Raw genomic sequence first — 19,398 nt, 5'->3', positions numbered from 1 at the left:
TCCTGCTGATAAATTTCCCCAAAACAATGTCTAGTAAATCCAACAGCATACACTGTACTGTCATATGAACATGTCCATGTCCGAGTAAAACACTAAACGAGTTCAGGATTTTCACAGCGTGCAGAGATGCCTTGTATGAAATGTACTTCACTAATTTGAAAAGCTGTCACAGAAATGTTCAATTCCACAGACACAGTCTGTTTACCTGTCTAAACTATGGCGAAATGAAAAAAAAATTAACCATGTCTGAATCATCTACTATAACATACTTGTCCTAGGGGAGCAGTAACTTTGATTTTTTTCAGAAGCCAGAATAAGTATCTGGATCTGTGTCATGCTTCATTTATCTGACAGACTAAAGGATCTCTTAGACACAGAGATTTTTAAGGCTGAAAATGGAATGACAAAGTATATTTCTGTCAGAAGGAAGTAATCTTATTCTGTGGGTGGGTATGCACAAAACATTTTTATTTGCAAGTACAAAACGAAAATTTGATTTATTATAAAACTGTTCGTTTCCCTATCTTGATTTTTGTATCAGTTATGGGATTAAGAAGCACTCAACACCCTCAGCAATTTCAACAATAAAAACCAATTTGACTGAAAAGAACTCCACCTTGAAGTTACAGTGCTCTGTGGTATGCTTTACCCTTACAAACACTAGCACTAACAATAGGATCAAAAAGCCAAACTTAAAAAGCAAGCTACTTTTATTTTTGTGACTTGGCCCAGAAACCATTTTTCAATAAAGTCAGAACATAAGCCCAAAAACCATATTAATCCATGTTCAGTCTCTCCTGAGTAAAGAAAAGGCTCCATGTGTGGTGGCAAACATGATAGTTGTCAACATAAATGAAAATGTTCATGAATAAAAAACAGGCTGTTATAAAGAGCTAATTATAATATTACTATCAATTGCTAGCTTGCACTTGCAAATCTTTCATATCATATAAATGCATTGTTTTTGACGTTTCTCTGTAGCTAAACATCACATCATTTCACTTTTTCAAAGTAGTTCAAACATGCATGGGATATACTATAAGGAATGTGATCTGCTCTACAGTTACATTGAAAAGAAAAACTATGACAGTAAACGTGGAGTCATTAAAAACGTAAAACATTAATCATCTCCCAAGTAAAAAAAAAAAATCTAGACTTCTAACAGCCTCTATAAAATGATTTCTATTTTCCATATATTCATTCTTGATATCCAAAAGAAGCAGTTGAAAACACTTCATCCAATTATGCAAGTGATGACAAAAATAATACACACATCCTAAGCACTACTGACATTGAATTATTCAACTTCCGTCCAGATGCTTTCTTACCATTAGGAATGCTGTTTACTTGCTTCAAGCAATCACCTACACTCTTCTGTCACATACAGTTTGAGAAACGTTTCAGTAACAATGAACATTTCAATGAGGTTTGCAATTAAAAGCACTGCTCCTATTTTAATGCTCACATGTTTTCTTCTGTTTTAGAAGCAGCATAGAATTTAAGTTTGGAAAAACTTGCTCAACAGGGAAGAGCCCCACTAAGTAACAGATGGTTAAAAGTAGACCTAGTCAAAGGAAAAATACTAAAAAATCATATTGGGCAGTTATTCTGGGACATAAGTCTATGCATTTCTCCACCAAAGAGTCACTTAATCAACATATACAATGCAATTTTAGTCTTAGTTTGGTTGAGTAATGACACCATCAAAGAAGAAATGATGACAGAAAATAACCTTGGGTAAACACAAGTAATTTGGTTTAAAGGAAAAAATAAAGCACATCCTGATAAATTTATTCTCTCAATGATATGACATATGATTTTCTGTGCAGGAGAAATACATCTATAAAGTATTTGATAGTGTGCTGTGTGTGAAACTACTCTTTCAGCTGGAGAAGAAGGGAAAGTGGATTTGTAGAGACTGAGGACTGAGCAATACACTGGATATAACAGGAGAACAAATTAATCTTTTAGGGTACTAAATCAAATTTCACCAGGAGCAAACTTAGGACTGATCATGTTAAATACATTAATGACCTTGACACAAACATTAGTTGCATGCAAATTTTATGTTCAATACAGGAGCAGGAGACATTTTTCTCAAGGAAAGTCATCATCATCATCAATTGAAAGTGACATAGAAGGGAGATCACACTATGTTAGTGTTCTTCAAAGCAAATCTAAGCCATCAGGACAACACAACAGGGAAAAGGCAAATATCATCTACAGATCCTACTGGAAATGCTTCCCTTTGCTTAACAGGATGCATTGTACCTGCATACAAGATATTCTTGAAAGCTTATGGAGCACTAGGTGCAGCTGTGATCAGCTACGTTCAGAACAGGTCTAAGATTATCAGAGAGATGGGAACCTCATGCAAATGACAGAGAGAGAAAATTGATTATGCCTGCTTTAAATAAGGAGATAAACACGAATTAGATGCTATTTAGTCTACAGGACAAAGCTGCCTGAACCACCAATGAAATAAGCCAGCCATGGAAAAGCATAGGCTGGAAATTAGTAGAACATTTTCAACCCAAGGCAGCAGCAAGCTTCTGTGAACTGCCTCCCAATACTAAGTGCAGAACAATCAGCTACTGTTAGGGAAAAAAAAAAATCCACAACAAATCACCACCTTAATTAATTTATGGAAGTCATTATACTGTGTAGCTACCAACAATAACTGGTTCTGTACTGAATGCAGAGGAGGGATTACAGTAATTTAGGGATTACCATATAGTTACAAGGAAGCGCTACATTTTGTGAATTCAGAAGTACTTAAATGCTATGCAGAAATGCACAGGAAGACAAAGAGGTCTCAATTTCATACAAATCAAGTTCCTACACCTTTTGTAAGAACCAATGCCTGCACTGGGAGGAAGGCAGAAAGAACTCAACCCCCACATACTCCACTTGGCTAGTGCTGGCCAGCTGACCAGCAGCAGTAGGACTGATGCTACCTGTGTTCAGTGCCTGATGTCACTGCTTTTTAAAGGAGGAGTATAAATTTGGGATCACTGTCATAAGGAAACAAGACTCAAAACTCCCGAACAACCAGACTTCATGAGTTCTACTCTTCCAAAATAAAATGTACATAAAGTTAGAAGTAGCCCATTGTACCATACTTAGTTACCAGTACCACTCACAAGGACAGCACAGTGAGCATTTGCCCCTCAGCAGACTAGAAGCTGTTCTGCTGCAAGGTGTCAGAGGTACTTGGTAAGAGCACAGAAACAAAAAGGCATAGTACCTCTGAATTTCATGCCATGCATTCCAAGGAGAAAAAACTAGTGAGTACAGTCTCTTCTGATAGTTTTCCCTCTAATATGACCACTTGCCCATCCAACAGTTCTTCACATTCTGTTGTTCACTCTGCTTTCTTCTCCCAGTGTTATTCACCAGTCTTCAAAGCCTTCCATCCTGGTCCAAGAGCTCTTTAGCAAGATGCTTCCAAATGTGACCCATAGAACTGACATGTCACTGAATTCACACCTCCCTCCTACCCTTGCTTTCGTCACTCCCACACTCCTACTTCCTTTTATCTCATTTGCAGATTTACCAGTTCTGCTCCTGCTCACAGACCCACTTCCTGCTCAGCTTCATTCATGCTTCAACTTTCAAATTCCTGTTAGGTCTGCTCAATTCCTAAATTTAGCAACAGCTATTTCAAAGAAAAAATCCTTAACCACTGTGTATCTCACAGTATTTATTACATTAATAATCTACTGCACTTTCTTATAATTTTGTTTAAAAATAAATTGTACAAATGCTGACATTTTGAAATTCATTCTGCACAAATCCAATGCATATTGATGATTTTTCACACTAAAAAGTGGACAAAGTAGTTATGTAATATGCTGAAATAAACACGGCTCAGGTATAAAATACCAGTTTAATAAGCAAAAATAAACAAACAATCCACTGTACAGTTTAAGTACCAGAGACAATAAAGATATATACAGTAATATCTATTATAAAGAAATATTAGATCCAAGTCCTTCAGGAAAGTCTAGAAAAGCACAGAGCATATAGTTGTACTGCCACTGCTTCCACTTATCAGATGAAATCTTGTCTTTACACAGAAAAAGGACAAAAAAATGGGGATATAAAAATAGCAATCTGAAACATGGTAACACTAACCAATATTGTATCTTTCCTTGAAACAAAAATTTCTCTCAGAAAAGATGCAGTTGATATTTTCTCTAGCACATTCATCCTTATTGTACATGTTCTTCTGGTACAAACCTGTGGAGCCTGCAATAAGAAATGCCACGAGTGCAAAAGCCTTGATATGACAATATTCTAGTCGAAGCTGTGCATGTCATCAGTTTTGCTTTTCACCACAAAGCAAGCCCAACTATGCATTATGAATCAATCAGAAAGAGGACATATTTTATGTTTCAATAAAAATAACACGAAGTATGGAACTTCAGTGATGAGATGCCTAAACCAGAAGCATTTCCCCAACTCTACAGCAGTTAAAATAGATTACATATTAATCCTTTACAGAGAAAGCTCTTACTGAATTTGAAAAAACACTTACATGTTGCAATTTTTAAAAAGCACCATGCTAAAAATGCATTCCACTCGTTCAGAAGCAACCCAGATTCAGTACTACAGAAGCTAAAGGTACTGCTCAATGCAATGATTCATAGTTTCTCTAATAGGAAGATTCAGCAGTTTTCAGACGAGACCTTTATTCCCTCTCTGAATAAATGATGCCTGAAATTTTTATTCTTGTTCTAATGGAATTTCAATGGCCTTCACTGCAAATCTACTGGAAATTTTCGCATATTAAGTGGAAAAAATTAAATGATGTTAACCACATTTTAATGTGATTAAGGCTGACAGGGTCATTATTTCTGCTAATCACTCAGTTTAAAAAGCTCAAACAAAACTTTGTAACAGCCAACGTTTTTTCTGGTTTTCTGTATGTCTGCTGTAGTTGAAAATTAAAGCCACTACTGAATATGAAACGCAGCGTATCTCAAAAGGATATATCAAATGTTTGCTGCAATTTGTACATGGATTTCATAAAAATTAATTTAAAACTTTAAAAAGGGGGGGATCATTCTTTTAGAATGTATAGCCCTTGACTTCTTTTGTCTTCCTCAATCATAAGACAAAATAGAACAAGGGAATATCTATTTCTTTTCCCATATGTCGTATTTGCTAGTGAACAAGAGAAAACATTTCTGCATGTCTTTTCTGTGAACTAAAAGATACGTGTAATCACAGAAAAGAATTTCTTAGAGCGTGTCTGTTAGATTCTGCAATAAGGAGTTCTGTTTATTACCATTTAGGTTGTCATAAGCTGGAAAATGGGCATAAAGAAGTAGAACAGAATGAGGAGCAAAGATTATATCGTTTTCAAAGTGTCTTGTAGATCACTCGCATGGAGGATCAAACAACAGGACAGAAAATTAAGGAGACTGCTGTTCTGGCCATGGGCTCAGCTCGAGAGACATAGCCTTACAGCCAGCCCTCTTGCTCAAAGGTTTGGCACCAACAGCAGCAACTGTCAACAGAGCAGCTCCCTAAGACCACAGAAGCTTTGAGGATGATTGAACAGGGCAGAAGGACTTCACTTAAAAACAGACATAAGTTTGTCCTGTTCATACTACCAGAGGAAGGGATATGGTGTTTGTGGGATTTGCATTTTGTTTCTTTCTGGGTGGGAGGAGGCTGTTCACAGGTTTTGTTAGGCTTGCATTTTAGGCTTTCTGAGGAATTACCATTCTCTGCAAAGATGACCACTGTAATGCTTACTGTCTGCTTAATAATTAATACCACCCTCTGTGAATCATCATTTCTGGATGACCTGTACCTCTCATACCATGTTATCTCTTTCCTCTAAAGTTATAGATAATTAAAAAAGAGGGGAAGAAAAAGCATTTCAGCATTCATATTTATTTTTTTCTATGTAAGTAACTTGCTCATACTTAAGTTACTTAAGAAGAGAAAGAAAGTGCAGACAGACTGATTCACATTGATCATTCCCATATGGTTCAATAGATACATTTCAACCTTACTGAACCACTAAAAACTGCTTCTTGAATTACAAAAAAAAATTTTTAAAAAATTTAAAATCGTAAACAAGATCATTACCTTATTAACCTTAGGGTATGTGAAATTTATCTGAAGAATATTTTATTTCCTTCCCATTCCTTGGCAAAATATCTGAACATGGAGATTCTTCGATCTAGTTTATGATTACAACAAAAAAATACTGAGTAAAAAAAGATGGTAATTATACACAAGTCTTTTCCTATAAGACCTTACTTCTACTTTACTTCTTCATATCTCGCACGTACCACTAACTCTCTTTCAACAGTTTTGCTCCAGCAGCATTTTTTCCTAACAAAACATTTGCTTCACACCTGAATACTACCCATAAGAAGACAAAAAGTCCAATGACATTAGATGACTTACTACAAGGAACAAACTACGCTAACATCAACCCATTACAGCTGTAGTTTTTGGTGTTCTCAAAAAGAAACGTTATTGGTATTGTTGCACTTTCTAGATTTAGTGTGAAGCCATGCACTAGTGCATCAACTAACAACCCTACTGAATTCTTGTGCTAATCTAAGAAGGGACCCTGCTGAATGTCCTAATGCATCTTATTGTGAATCTTCAGCAAATAAAACTTCATGTATGAGCTCATGATGTGCTTTGCTGCTGGAAAGTCACAGGCTCTGTGGGAAGCTTTTTATCTTCCCAGCAGTCAGTTCTCTGAGAACATCAGTGCAGCTACTGTAGTTACCTGTAGATTACTTGTATTTTCTCACATCTGTGTCCAGCAATCTAAACCATGATGATAAAGGGTCATTAGGTTTTGAGTGAGGAAGGGGATGGACTAGACAATTTGCTCTGATAAGCTCCTTGTTGCGAGCGCCGGTTTAGAATGTGAAATGCGGGGTTATGCACATTCTCAACTCCAACGCCTGTGCTCTCAGAGCACCAATTAAAAATCATACTCAGCCCATCTCAAACTACATGAACATATCTTACCTGAAATTTCTACAATTAAAATATTGCAATAAACTAATTCTGTCATGGTAAGAAGGACATCAACTGTCTATTAGCCACAAAAGAATTCAGGTACAATTACAAAGATAACTGCTGTTTGGAGCACAGCAAAGCAATTTCCCACAGTGGGGCTTACAGTTCAATTTACCAGTTGGGCAAATATTTTGTGCTCTGTAGTGGTCCACAGAGTTAACAGTTACCTGTAACATTTGAGTAGTGTTATACTTGGAGAAAACTTTTTTTAACCTAAACAGGTGTTTCAGCTTTATCCCTTCACATGAATACAGATTTTTTTTTTTCCCAACCCTTTTTTAAGAACTCTTTTAAGACTTTCATTTAACATTAAATGCAAATTTTATGAAAGAGCCAATGGGTCTATTTTCCCATTCCAGGCTACTCACAATGAGATCTTGTAAGTTATAGGCTGCTTGGAACAGGAATGAGATTAAGCACAATATCACCTATAAAATTATGTTAATCCTCAAGTAACTTGATGAGGTGGTAACAGGCTTCTTTCCCCTTCTTCCTTATGGGATATGCTTAACTCAGTTAAGAAAATAGTAATAATAGTAATAAAAAAAAAACCTATTCACATGAACTAAACAATAATGAAAGAAGGCTGTGTTTTCATATGAAGCAAAACCAGGTTATACCATGAGTACAGCGTACAGTTCCAACGACACGGTCAGTGACAGAACTGTGAGAAGCCTTTAAAATATTTATCATTAATTTTTGTGTCAAACTGCAGCAAGTATCATGGTATTGTGTTAGGCAACAGATAAATACATGGAAGTACAAACAGGCCATTAAAAATTTCTTGGTCAATGTACAAGTCATCATAAGGAATTCAAGGGTTTAAAAGTACAAAGAATGTAATTCCTAAACTTCCCTCTTCTTGAGATTAAAGAGTGAAATAATTACCATTCAAACACTAACTCATCAGCTTAGATAGTTCAAAAGGGGTTTTTTTCATTGCCCTTGCAGAGATGATATCCTGCTATGTTGCTTTTGAGTCTTAATTTCAAGTCAGTGAAGAAAAACAGAAGGTTGGGATTTTATGTAAAAAAGGTCCATTTCCAAATTACAATAATTGTAACAATACATGAGCTCATAATGGATTTTCTACCAAGAGCCAAGACAGCATTTGAAAACAAGCTCCTTAATTTTATCACTTAAGTTTTATTTTATACAAATACATCTTTTAGTTCTGACTGCTGCAAGAGAACTAGCTATATACACAACGCTGGTTTGGGTTTTTTTTATCACTCCATGGTCTTCAATGAAAATGCATCATTTTGAGAACATTAACAGTCTGCATTATCAGAAAAAAATGAATCCTTAATAATTATTCATACACCAAGTAGCTGTAAACCCAAATCATTTCAGAAGACCTGAATGTGTCAAGAACTTTGACAATTATGACTGGAGCCAGGAAACTGTAGCACTGCAGAATTTCTTATGAATTTTTCTAGTTACTTTTTATAAATGCTGTCCTAGATGACAGCTTAATGTGTACCACATGCAATATTTATTCTTCTTCAGTGTCAGACTGTCTAGCCATCCAAGGGAATACAAAGAATGTCACTTATTAGGATAAAAGCACAAGGAAGGTAATCAAGGACATATGTAACATCAGCCAATCATGCCCTATTTCAACATCCTATTCCATTCATAACAGTTCAACAATTATTTGCTTACTGATAACTTGCTTTCAGGCTGTTTGTGTTCCCCATAATGGTGGTTTGCATTTATTTTGCTCTTTAGAATTGGACACTTGCTGTGCCATGCATGTTTGTCAAAACTTTCTATCTTCTGTCAGAAAGAGCTTTAGCATATCAAACAATTTCTGTTTGTCAGAAATCAGTAATAGAACAATCTAGTTACCTTCTATGTCAGTAGGGTACTAGAATAACTAGAGACCAGAAACAAAAGGCTATCAGACACTACACACTACTGCAAGACAGCCAGCTAAACCCATATTTCTATTTACTGCACTTTGATCATATAGCTATGTCTTTATAAAAAGCCTAGTACAAAAATTAGACTCTGAATGGAATGGAAATGTACTTCAACAAGATACTGTCTGAGCACAAAGACATTAACCTTGCTTTTAAGCTTGAAAACTGAATTTCTTGCTAGTCTTCCATGTCTCTTTACCATACTTCTATTTATTTATTTATTTTACCAAATGCCTATATGAAATGCTTGTAGACATCTTATCTGCTGATTCCAATCTATATGATGCATCAAGTTATGAAAAAATGTTAGTTCACAAAGACGAGTAGAGACAGGCAGATAGAGGGAGCCAAAGACAAACATTTACCCTCCATAAAGTTATTTTTAAATAATACTACTAATAATAATTTTTGAAAATCCTATGGGGAACTGAACACACATGCACATGCATGCACACTTCATTATTCTGAATATCCTGGGACATTACAATTTTATTAAATAAAAACAGGTATGCATTTAATGAGCCTCTGAAATAAAACATGAGCTGGAAGTACCATCACATGTTTTAGATCGGCAACATTGTGCAGGTTTTCAATGTATTAGGTGTAAGATTTTTTTTTTCTTTAATAAAAGCCATTTGGATTTAAATACATTTTTGCTTCAGGTATGTACTACTGTGCCAATGCATGAGAACAACAGGAAGACTCAATATACAATTAATCTGATTAAACCCAATGAAGTACAATACCAGCACACACACTTAAGTCTCTTTCAAATATTTATCTTCCAAACATTTCTTCAGGCTTTAGAAATTAATACCAGAACACAGTAAGTCCCAAACATTATTTAGATTTATATTCTAATCAACTTCTCTTTAAATTAACAATAATTAAGCTCAAGCATTGGTTATTATAAAGGATAATAAGATAATCATACCCAATGCCTCATCTGACAGTTCAATTAAACATATATAATGTACAAACTTTCCTCTCCAATTTAAACATGAACACGCATCTATTCCTTGTTTCCAGACATGGATACATGGTTCCATCCACTGTAAGACTAGTGACTACCAATATCTGAACATCAGTCATCCATACTAGTGATTAGAAGAAACTCTAGCTGTGAAAATTAAATACTGTGCCAAAACGTTGGAAGGTAAGGTATGTTTCTTGGGAAAAACAAGCAGTTAAATGAAAACATATTTCCATATACTTAAGACAAAAGAATGAGCTGTAAATAACCATAAAATTAAAATGAAAACTATTTTTTAAAAAATGCGTAAGATTTTCAAAATAATCATCAATGAAAAATGTGTCTGTCAATTTTGAAACAAAGAAGTCACTTAGGAAAAGGAAACTTAAAAAGGGTGCCAAAGCCTCAGAACCTACATTTCCAATTGTATAAAAGAATCATCCTCCTCAAATATTATTTTTCCATCTATAATAAATGCTTGACTGCCTGATGTTTCCATGTAGTTGCTATTTATAGAAAACAGAACAATGTTACAGAACATATTCCCCCCAGAGAAGGGGATGTTGCAGACCATTCACAAAGAACAATTTCAAGATGAGTATTTTTCCCAGACCTTACAGGTATCTCAAACACCATGCATAAGAGAAATAATGGTAGTTGAAATAAAATTAGCTTCAACTGTGAGAACCTAATGATATTAACACAACCCTGTAGGAAGTGATAGCACAAAATGTTTCAAGAAATGAATTCAATAAGCAGAATTTTAGAAGGATATACAGGTACTTGTCTGCAAATCAAACACTGCAATGCTGAGAAACATATCATGAAAAGAAAGAAACTTATCAACTGGGACACTGTTCAAGAGGTGGTATTATGCAGCTCCTAATCCAAAATACCAAAGCAATATGAGTGTATTGTCCTTCTATTTCTTAACAAAAGACAATATTATCAAAGCACTTTTTGCTTTAAAAAAATGCTAAAATCAAAGCTCATCTGCCAGTTATTACAACTGTTGATGTGCCTAACATGAGAGTTTTCCTCTCAAAAACCCACCAGTTACAGGCAGCAAGGAGGTATCAGATCCTCACACAGAGGAGGAGCTACTCCCATTACACCAGGTGAGACCACAGCCACCCACCTCCAAAGTAACTCAACTGCTTCCTCTCCATCTTCTGATTCTCAAGAGACTCTCACAAGAACAACTGCTGGTTTTTAAATGCCATGTCAGATACAGGAAAAATGACCCAACAGATTGAGACACAACCTCATAGTATCTATTTTCCCCTTGATTTGAAAGAATTTTTTTTGCTTTAAGGGCTATGTAGAACTTCTATGTTGTCTAGTTGACAAAGACAGGCTAACAATGTTCATTCATTCTGAAAGGCACAGGCCTTAATAAATGAATATGAAGAAGAAATAAGTAACTTAATATTCAGTAACTTAAGGATAAACAACTGTTAACAAGAATAACAATTTCTTGCAAAAATCTCTATTCGTTTATTTGTAAAGCAAAACAGGATAAAACCTCCCTATATTAAAAAACCCTAAATCCTACTTTCTAGGGTAAGACCTGTGCAGTGAAGGTGACTGTGCTTCTAACACTCAACAAACAACCCAAAAGAAACAAAGTCTGTTCTACTTTTCCATTACTAATGATGTTTCTAATCAGGATCTTCAAATGTGAAAGAGATTTTGACATGAGTATCTACAGGCTTACATGCACAGTCAAATTGCTTTATTCTAAAGTAAGAGTGAAATTCACTACTAACACTAAAAGTAGGACTTGAAATCTGCATCTGAGATAATGATACAACAGTAAGATGACAGCACTGACATTGTGGTTAGTACCTTATTCTCCTCCAAATGTTTCCAAGGTGATGAGGTTGTGTTTATGATGCTTACAACTAACAACCCTGGATTGAAACATACTCTAAATTACAGAATCTGGTCCTCAATATGAAAGCTGGTTTCTTAAGCTGCTTACCTTCCTGCTTTCTTCCATTCTGTAACAAAGACAAGTGAGTAAAGCGCAGTTTCTCACTCACTTTTTCCATTTCAGTGTTTACGACACCACTATCTTGGAGTATTACCAAAGAGAATGGTCTATTCTCCTAAATATAAGCTAGTCTGAATCTAAAAACTTAGGACATAAAAAGCAAGCTGAGACACGCTGAAGCTAAAAATCTCACTTTAAGAGTATTGAAAAAGGTATTAAGCTACTGAAAATCCCCAAACTCCTTAAGTTGTTAGTAAAACTAATATAGTATACCTACATTAAAATATACATTGTTAAAACAATGCTTTAACATCTCAGAAATATGAGGGAAGGGTTGCTTAGCCAGCTATGACAGTGACAGCATTGCTCAGTGAGGGACCACAGCTACATACAACCAACACCTAAATGACTGAGGACATTTGGATGGCCTTCGAAAAAGAGGACTGACAGAACACAGTGTCATTGCAGACATCATTCAGGAGATAAATCACTGATAAGATCCCAGAAAAAAAAAATGCAATTATTAGAGAATATCGATATTTTCATTGGGCAACTTGATTTTAAAGTAGAGCACATTTCCCAAAAAATTGTAAATTGTCTGTTATTTCACCAGCGCCAATACTTTTAGAGAAATAGTGAAGAAAACTGAGTTTGAAAAGTGAAGCACAAGTTTCTCTACAGTGGAAAGTAAGCAGGAGAAAACTGAAGCTTTTTACGCAGCATACGGGGAAGAAGGAAGAAGAGTTATCCACTACACAGTAACAAAATTTATACTCAAAAGACATCTCTGCATCTCAGGTTTGCTTCTAAGCAGTTTAAACATTCTCTGGGTTTAAACAAGACTTAAGTTCAAAAAGCATTTTGTAACTCATTATGCGTCCAGAGTCAGAAAAACTGCATTGCAATAAACAACAAAATTTACATCACCGTCTTTGAGAATGTCACGTCGTAACATTTTTTTGCAGATGTCCCTATCTCTGCTGCTCATGTTATTTATAAATTGAATTAATCCAAGTTGTGTAATCATTTGATTTGGAATCTAGTGCAACATTGTTCTCTCCCTTAGTGTTTTGTATCTTAAGCAGTATGTATTTATTAAAGAAACAAAAATTCCAATGAAGACGAGGGAGAAACAAAACTTCTAAAGTGTTCAGACAGTATATACTAATAAAGAAGCCCTTTCTTACCCTGCAAAGGCTTGGAAACTTTTCCAGCAGTTAAGTTTTTGCTTGTTCCAAGTTAGTACTAGATTTTGCCTATGAAAGTCCAAGAGTTTAAATAAAATATCATACAAATTACTTGATGTCTCAACTGCCATGGCAGATCAGAAGAAGCATTGTTAGCAGATACCAATTCATCAGACTACACAAGCCAACTATAAAACTGGTAGGGCATTCAAACATCCATAGCTGCAGTCATTCAATATTACAACTAAACCCACAGAACTGGATATAAACAGATCAGAAACTACAGTGATGATGGCCAAACCAAAAAATTAAAAACACTGAGAAGAGCATCTGCATGGGGAAGAAGAAAAGGAAGAAATGATGGGAAGTAATGTCAAACTGTTCAAAGGGAGGTTTGGATGACACGCAGCTGACAGAACAGGGATCATACACACAGCAATGAAGTTGAGAAGCTGCTTGTAGCTGACACCAATGCTCTCTGAGTACAAGAAGTCTGGTGGGTCATTGTCACAGCATAAGCTGCAGCTGAGGTGGCCATGATACACAGATATTACCACACAATTTCAGGAGGCTTTAAGCATTCACCCATACAGAGTAACACCATACCACATCGAAAGGCTTCAGGCATCTGCCCCTACAGAGTAACATCATGTCACATCAGAACACTTCAAGCATCTGCCCTTCTTGTTCTTTAGCCCAACCTTTTACACCCCTCATGTTCACACATTGCACTTGTGTGCCCTCTGTTCCCTTTGGTGGTTGGTCAGTGCCCCTGGGCACTCCATGGCTCATTGCTGTCAATGCTGTTCACCCGTCCTACACAGCTGTAGCCCACTGGGGATGAGGCTCGGCCGCAGCCCCACTCCCAATCACCACAAACTGTGTGCCTACAGGGTCATGGCCGCTGTGCTGCGCTGGTTTTGGTGCTCTGGGATGCTGGGCTGTCACATGTCACTCAGAACACCGGAGAGACTGTCCTTCATTTCCCTGCTCACCCTGCTCTCTACAGTCTATGAGTTCTAAGCATAGTGTGATGGTACCTTTATCTGCCCAGGACAGGCCTTCCCAAAATCCAGAAGGTTTCCCTCTACTATGACCACTCCTTTCTTTACTAGTTCAAGAGTCGACATATTCTAAGTAAACTACTGAGGTTTTATTGCCTGACTTTGCAACGTACACTTTAGCCATTTAGTAGTGCCATTTTGTAATCAGGTGGACCAGAATTTTTGAAAAAAGCATCACCATAAAACATTGCCCATTTTTAAAACATACAGAAACAACTTAATTGAAAAATTTTACTGCCCTAATATGTAGGAACCAAGACAATTCGCACAGAGCAAACTTGCTATCAGAGATAAAGCATCACATCTGGGCGGAAGGTGAACACTGGAGTGAAGGTAAACTCCAGGAAGGTGCTTTTGTGTCTGGAGTGAGGTTGCACACCAAAGCTGAAAATGGGACCCATCTTTTCATGCTTAGAGACATGTCCTCATCACCTGCTATTACCCAAACAATATGCATTCACATTCAGACAGGGGACTCCAGAGAGGCAGGCAAAAGAAAGCAAAGCAAAGGGGGAGTCTGGTGAAAGAAATCATCCAGGCCAAAGGACTGGACTGGAACTAAGCCAGCAAGAATGGGATGAAATCAAAGCATAGAACATCTGGCAAAGACCATGGAGAACATATCAGCTAGGAAAATGGTGGGACAAAAAGTATGGGATAAACAGAACAACTAAATGAAGTCACTGGAATTGGTAAAACAGAAGACTACAAGAAGTAGTCAATCAATGGGCAATGTCAGGACATGGTGCTGGAAAGAAAACAGACTGCCATTTGGCTGATGGATGACTAATTAATTTGTATTCATTAATTCATTTGTGTAAGAAACAATGAAGAGTAACTGTTTATTAAGCAAATAACAGGCACTATCCCCTACTATACTAGGTAGGTGCTCTATGAAAAACATACACAATTCTCTAATTTGGACAGCCTGAGCTGTAAGATACTCTCAGTCAGGCAGTAAAGATGTAGCACAGGATGTCTAACTTCTGGATCTGGTTAGCTTTGAATATCTGACTTCTCAACTTGTGTGCTATACCCAGATAACATAAATCATCTCCTAATATTCTTTTAAAGCATTTCAGTTGTAAGGCAGGAACAAGAACTGTAATATATTTTTTAAAAATATTATTTTCCAAATTTGTCAGCATAGAAGACAACCTTAAAATCATTAAGCAGCTATGTCAAGAAAACATCTCAATACCACCTTGGCATTACAATTTATGATTTTAAAATTCCTTCAAATAATTTCTCAAATACATTTATCAGAATAAAATGTAACTGCCTAAACATCCATATCTGCAGAAATACAACCAAGAACTCCGAGTCTCCATTTATAAATGGCAATAAATAATTCCATTTATAACTTTGTTTCCTAACTAGTTTAAAAGTGAAAGACCGAGTGAAACAGATTAATTCATACTCAAACCTATGGAGTGTTCCTTTTACTTGACCCTCAATATTTCTTTCTTTATGTCAGATTTCCCTACCCCCTCCATTTTTAAAAAATATTCGGAACATCTGAAGCAATATGAAAAAGATGAATAGAAAAGGATTATTCACTCTCATAATACAAGATCTAAGGAGCACCAAATGAAATTATGACGTGGCAGATCCAAAACAAGCATAAGGAAGTACTTCTACATACAGCACATAGTTAAGCTGTGGTAGTCCCTGCTCCAGGATATTGGGATACCAAAAAGTATACTTGAGTTCAAAAGGTGAATGGGTAAATTTATAGAATAAAAATCAGTCAAAAAGTATTAACCACAAGTATATCATATCTGGCTTAGTCAGTTCTATAATAACAGATTGCAAGAAGCTGGATGCATATACTCTGTTTGCTTAATCTGTTCCTATAATCTTCCCTGGACATCTGTTAGTGGCCTGTCAGAAATATGATACCAGAAAAGATGGACCTTTCATCTGACCTAATTATACCTCTTCTAGCTTAAGAACACTAAAAATGCTATGAAAATTAATGGGCAAAATTTTATTTATTATGACATGTATGTCACTTTTCTAAATACACAAGACCAAAATACTAAGTCCCCTATCCTATCAACACTGATCAACATTTTTAACAGAATGCCTACCATAACATTTGGAAAAACAACCCCTTATAATAATGTTAACATACATTTCAATATTCAACAAGTTTGAATTATATTAGAGAAAACGATGTTCAGAAATCCATAATTAAGTCTCAGACAATTTAGTTACAATGCTAGAGATACTAGAGACTCTTTAGCAGCATAAGTGGCTTTTTGAATTACAGTCTAGGCATAGGATGAAATTCACATTATTGGACCAGAGAAATTGAGTCAATAGATCGGTTATGCAGCTTTAACATATTCAGTATTTCTGGTGCTTGCTCCAAGTAAGTCCAAAATACCAAACCAAACATGATACTAAGCATGGTCCACTACATTTGCCCATCAATTAGCTCAATATATTTCAAAACTGGAATCCACTCTATGAGCCACTAGATGCATGCTCTATAGCAAGACTAAAATGTAAAGCTTAAATTAGATGAAAGGCTGATAAATCTGATATCCTGAATTTATGTGACATCCTGGGACTCAGAATGCAGTTTTAACTGATAATTATTATTATTATTACTGTTTTGAATATTTTCATGGTTAAATTTGAATACAGTATGCCATGGTTAAGATACGAGATGCAGATTTTAAAAAAATCAGGACTTATTAAAAGAAGAGTTTAAATATTCATTTAGAGCACAGCAGTACGTATTAAGAATGGTATCAGTGGATTCCCCCATAAACATCAAGATTACTGTCATCTGATCATAACACAAGTGCGACTAACACAGCTGCCATGTCAGCTTCTCTTCAGGGGCTAGGTCTTAATCATAAATCAACTGAATGACTAATTCAACATTGTTAAAACCAGCAAGTAACTGCTTGGAGCCATTCCAGTTTTTACATCTTTCAAAAGGTCAATACACCTACTCAAACACACAATAGTCCTATCTTTCACAGTGTTTTATTCTTTCCTTGAATTGAAAAATGACACATTGGCACCTAAATATAAGTGTGTTTTAACTAACAATTAAAATGTTCATTAATTCTGAAAGAGTGACCGAGTAAAACAAAGACAATTTCAGTTTTCCTCTCCACACAAAATCAAAAAGCCTCTCCTCTCCTTCACTGTTTTAAACACTTCTATAGTTGAAAAAGTCTGATGAACACATTTTATGGCTGAGCATTTCCTGCATTAACCTTACCTTTGTTATAATAGTATTATTAATTAAGCTCAGAAATAAACTCTTTTGAGAAGAATGACTACAACTAAATGTGGCTTGTATTTCAAATATGAATACCTACCTGTCAAAATAATAACAAAAATCACAAAGTGGCATCTAACAGTAAAATATATTCTAATCATTTACATCCGCTTGCACCACATAAATGACAGAAGCCTACCGTTAGCATCCTTCATAGAAAACATTTATTCTGCTCTTAAATATAAAAGCTATGTTGCATAAACAGAGGATTTAAAGCTGTGGCAGAGTAGCTGAAGGAAAGGAAATGGCAATCTTTCTGGTTCTAGTAGATGCCTTTCCCTATCACACAATGTTTCCCACTCATAAATACATGACAAATACTTCCTCAATCATTTTTTACGAGCAGGGATGCACAGGGGGTAGTCAATGGCTAGCTTGAGGGAAAATAGGAACAGCAGGAGGCAGAAACTGTACTGAAAATGATTATGTGGTAAATTCTCTTCTGGAACATCACTCAGATACCCAGGCTTTGATCTTTCACTACAATTACACTCACATCCATAAGATCCGGGTATACTTTTTAAAAACTAAATCATTAATTGTAATATAAACAGTTAAACTGTTTCATTATATGACTCCTCAACTCAAACATCTGATTTTTTACAAATTAAAAATTGCAATTTATCCAAAGATTTGGTTTAACTACGTCATCATCACAACTAGTCTCACAAAAAACATGGGGTGACTGGCGACAGCTAAATCACAGACTGGCGTCACCTAAGTAGTCTGGCTACCATTAGGTCTGGGAAATGGTATTTACTGTACAATTAGAGCCAGTGAGCTCTACCTGTAATCATCCAAACACAGGTGTGAGGATCCTTTTTGGGACATGGAAACCGACTCATCCATTTTCACATAAGCTTCCATATCTGTACTGTTACAGCAAGCTTTAAGAAACCACAGCATTTTTACTTTGATAAAAGTATCACCTTACAACAACAGAGCAAATACAACTACCTTGATCTTAAATACTTCCTTGGGTAGAACCACTTCTTACATTTAAATTGTCATACCCAAAAAATATTTAGAGGAAAAAATAAATTTATAATTTGACCAAATATGAAGAGCTTACATTATTATATTGCTTGTGAAGTCTATTCTGAAGTCTGTATTTGGGACTGAGAGGGTTTGCTATGAAAATACGTTAAATTTTGTTCTTTAGTACCAACACAAAATGTCTTGGAGTACCAAAAGGACAGTTTTAGTTGCAGTAATTTCACAGAATTTATTCTAATGATTTATTGGAGTTAACCATCTGACATTAATTATTGTTTTGGCTTCCAGTCTATGAATGTTTATTTTTCAGTTTAAAGCCTTCTCACTCTTTGATATCATATGGAAATGAGAATTTTTTAATGGAAAATTGAAACCATGTGCATCTAAGTACTTAATGAAGTACAGGGAGAAACAGAGGGTGTACTTTAGGAGAATTCAGATATTCCGCTTTAGATACTTTTGATTTGTTTGGATGAGTTACATGCATATATCTGTTCACAAACATACATTTATACATCTTCAAAGTATCTCACAAGTACAGTGTTTAAAATTCTGAATTGTAAGAAAATATTTGCTGTTTGGTTGGGTTTTTTTAAACTAAACACACTGCTATAGATTTTCCTTCATCATATGCTAACTACCCAATCTGTTCCCTCCCCCACAGAGCAGTATTTATGCCATCTAGAGCTTCCAACGACATGCTAAATGCTGTACTTCTCAACAGTGGATTCCCACCATATGTCTACCATGTTAGGACTGGATCTTCATCCAGTTCACTGAACATCTGATAGATTGATTTTGTAAACATTATGTACCTGAGTCACAATACTGATGCCAAAAATACCTGCCTAAAACCTGAACTATTCATGGTATTAAAGCACACCAAAGGCC

General features: G+C 35.8%; 1 protein-coding gene across 2 annotated transcripts in view; it reads right to left on the bottom strand.

Moving 5' to 3' along the window:
• Positions 1-19,398, bottom strand: part of OLA1 (Obg like ATPase 1) — a 94,229-nt gene that overhangs the window by 18,132 nt on the left and 56,699 nt on the right. The window lies entirely within an intron of this gene.

The sequence above is a fragment of the Vidua macroura genome, chromosome 7 (assembly GCF_024509145.1).
Source record: "Vidua macroura isolate BioBank_ID:100142 chromosome 7, ASM2450914v1, whole genome shotgun sequence".
Classification (NCBI taxonomy): Eukaryota; Metazoa; Chordata; class Aves; order Passeriformes; family Viduidae; genus Vidua; species Vidua macroura.
This window is presented reverse-complemented; position numbering and strand designations above follow the sequence as displayed.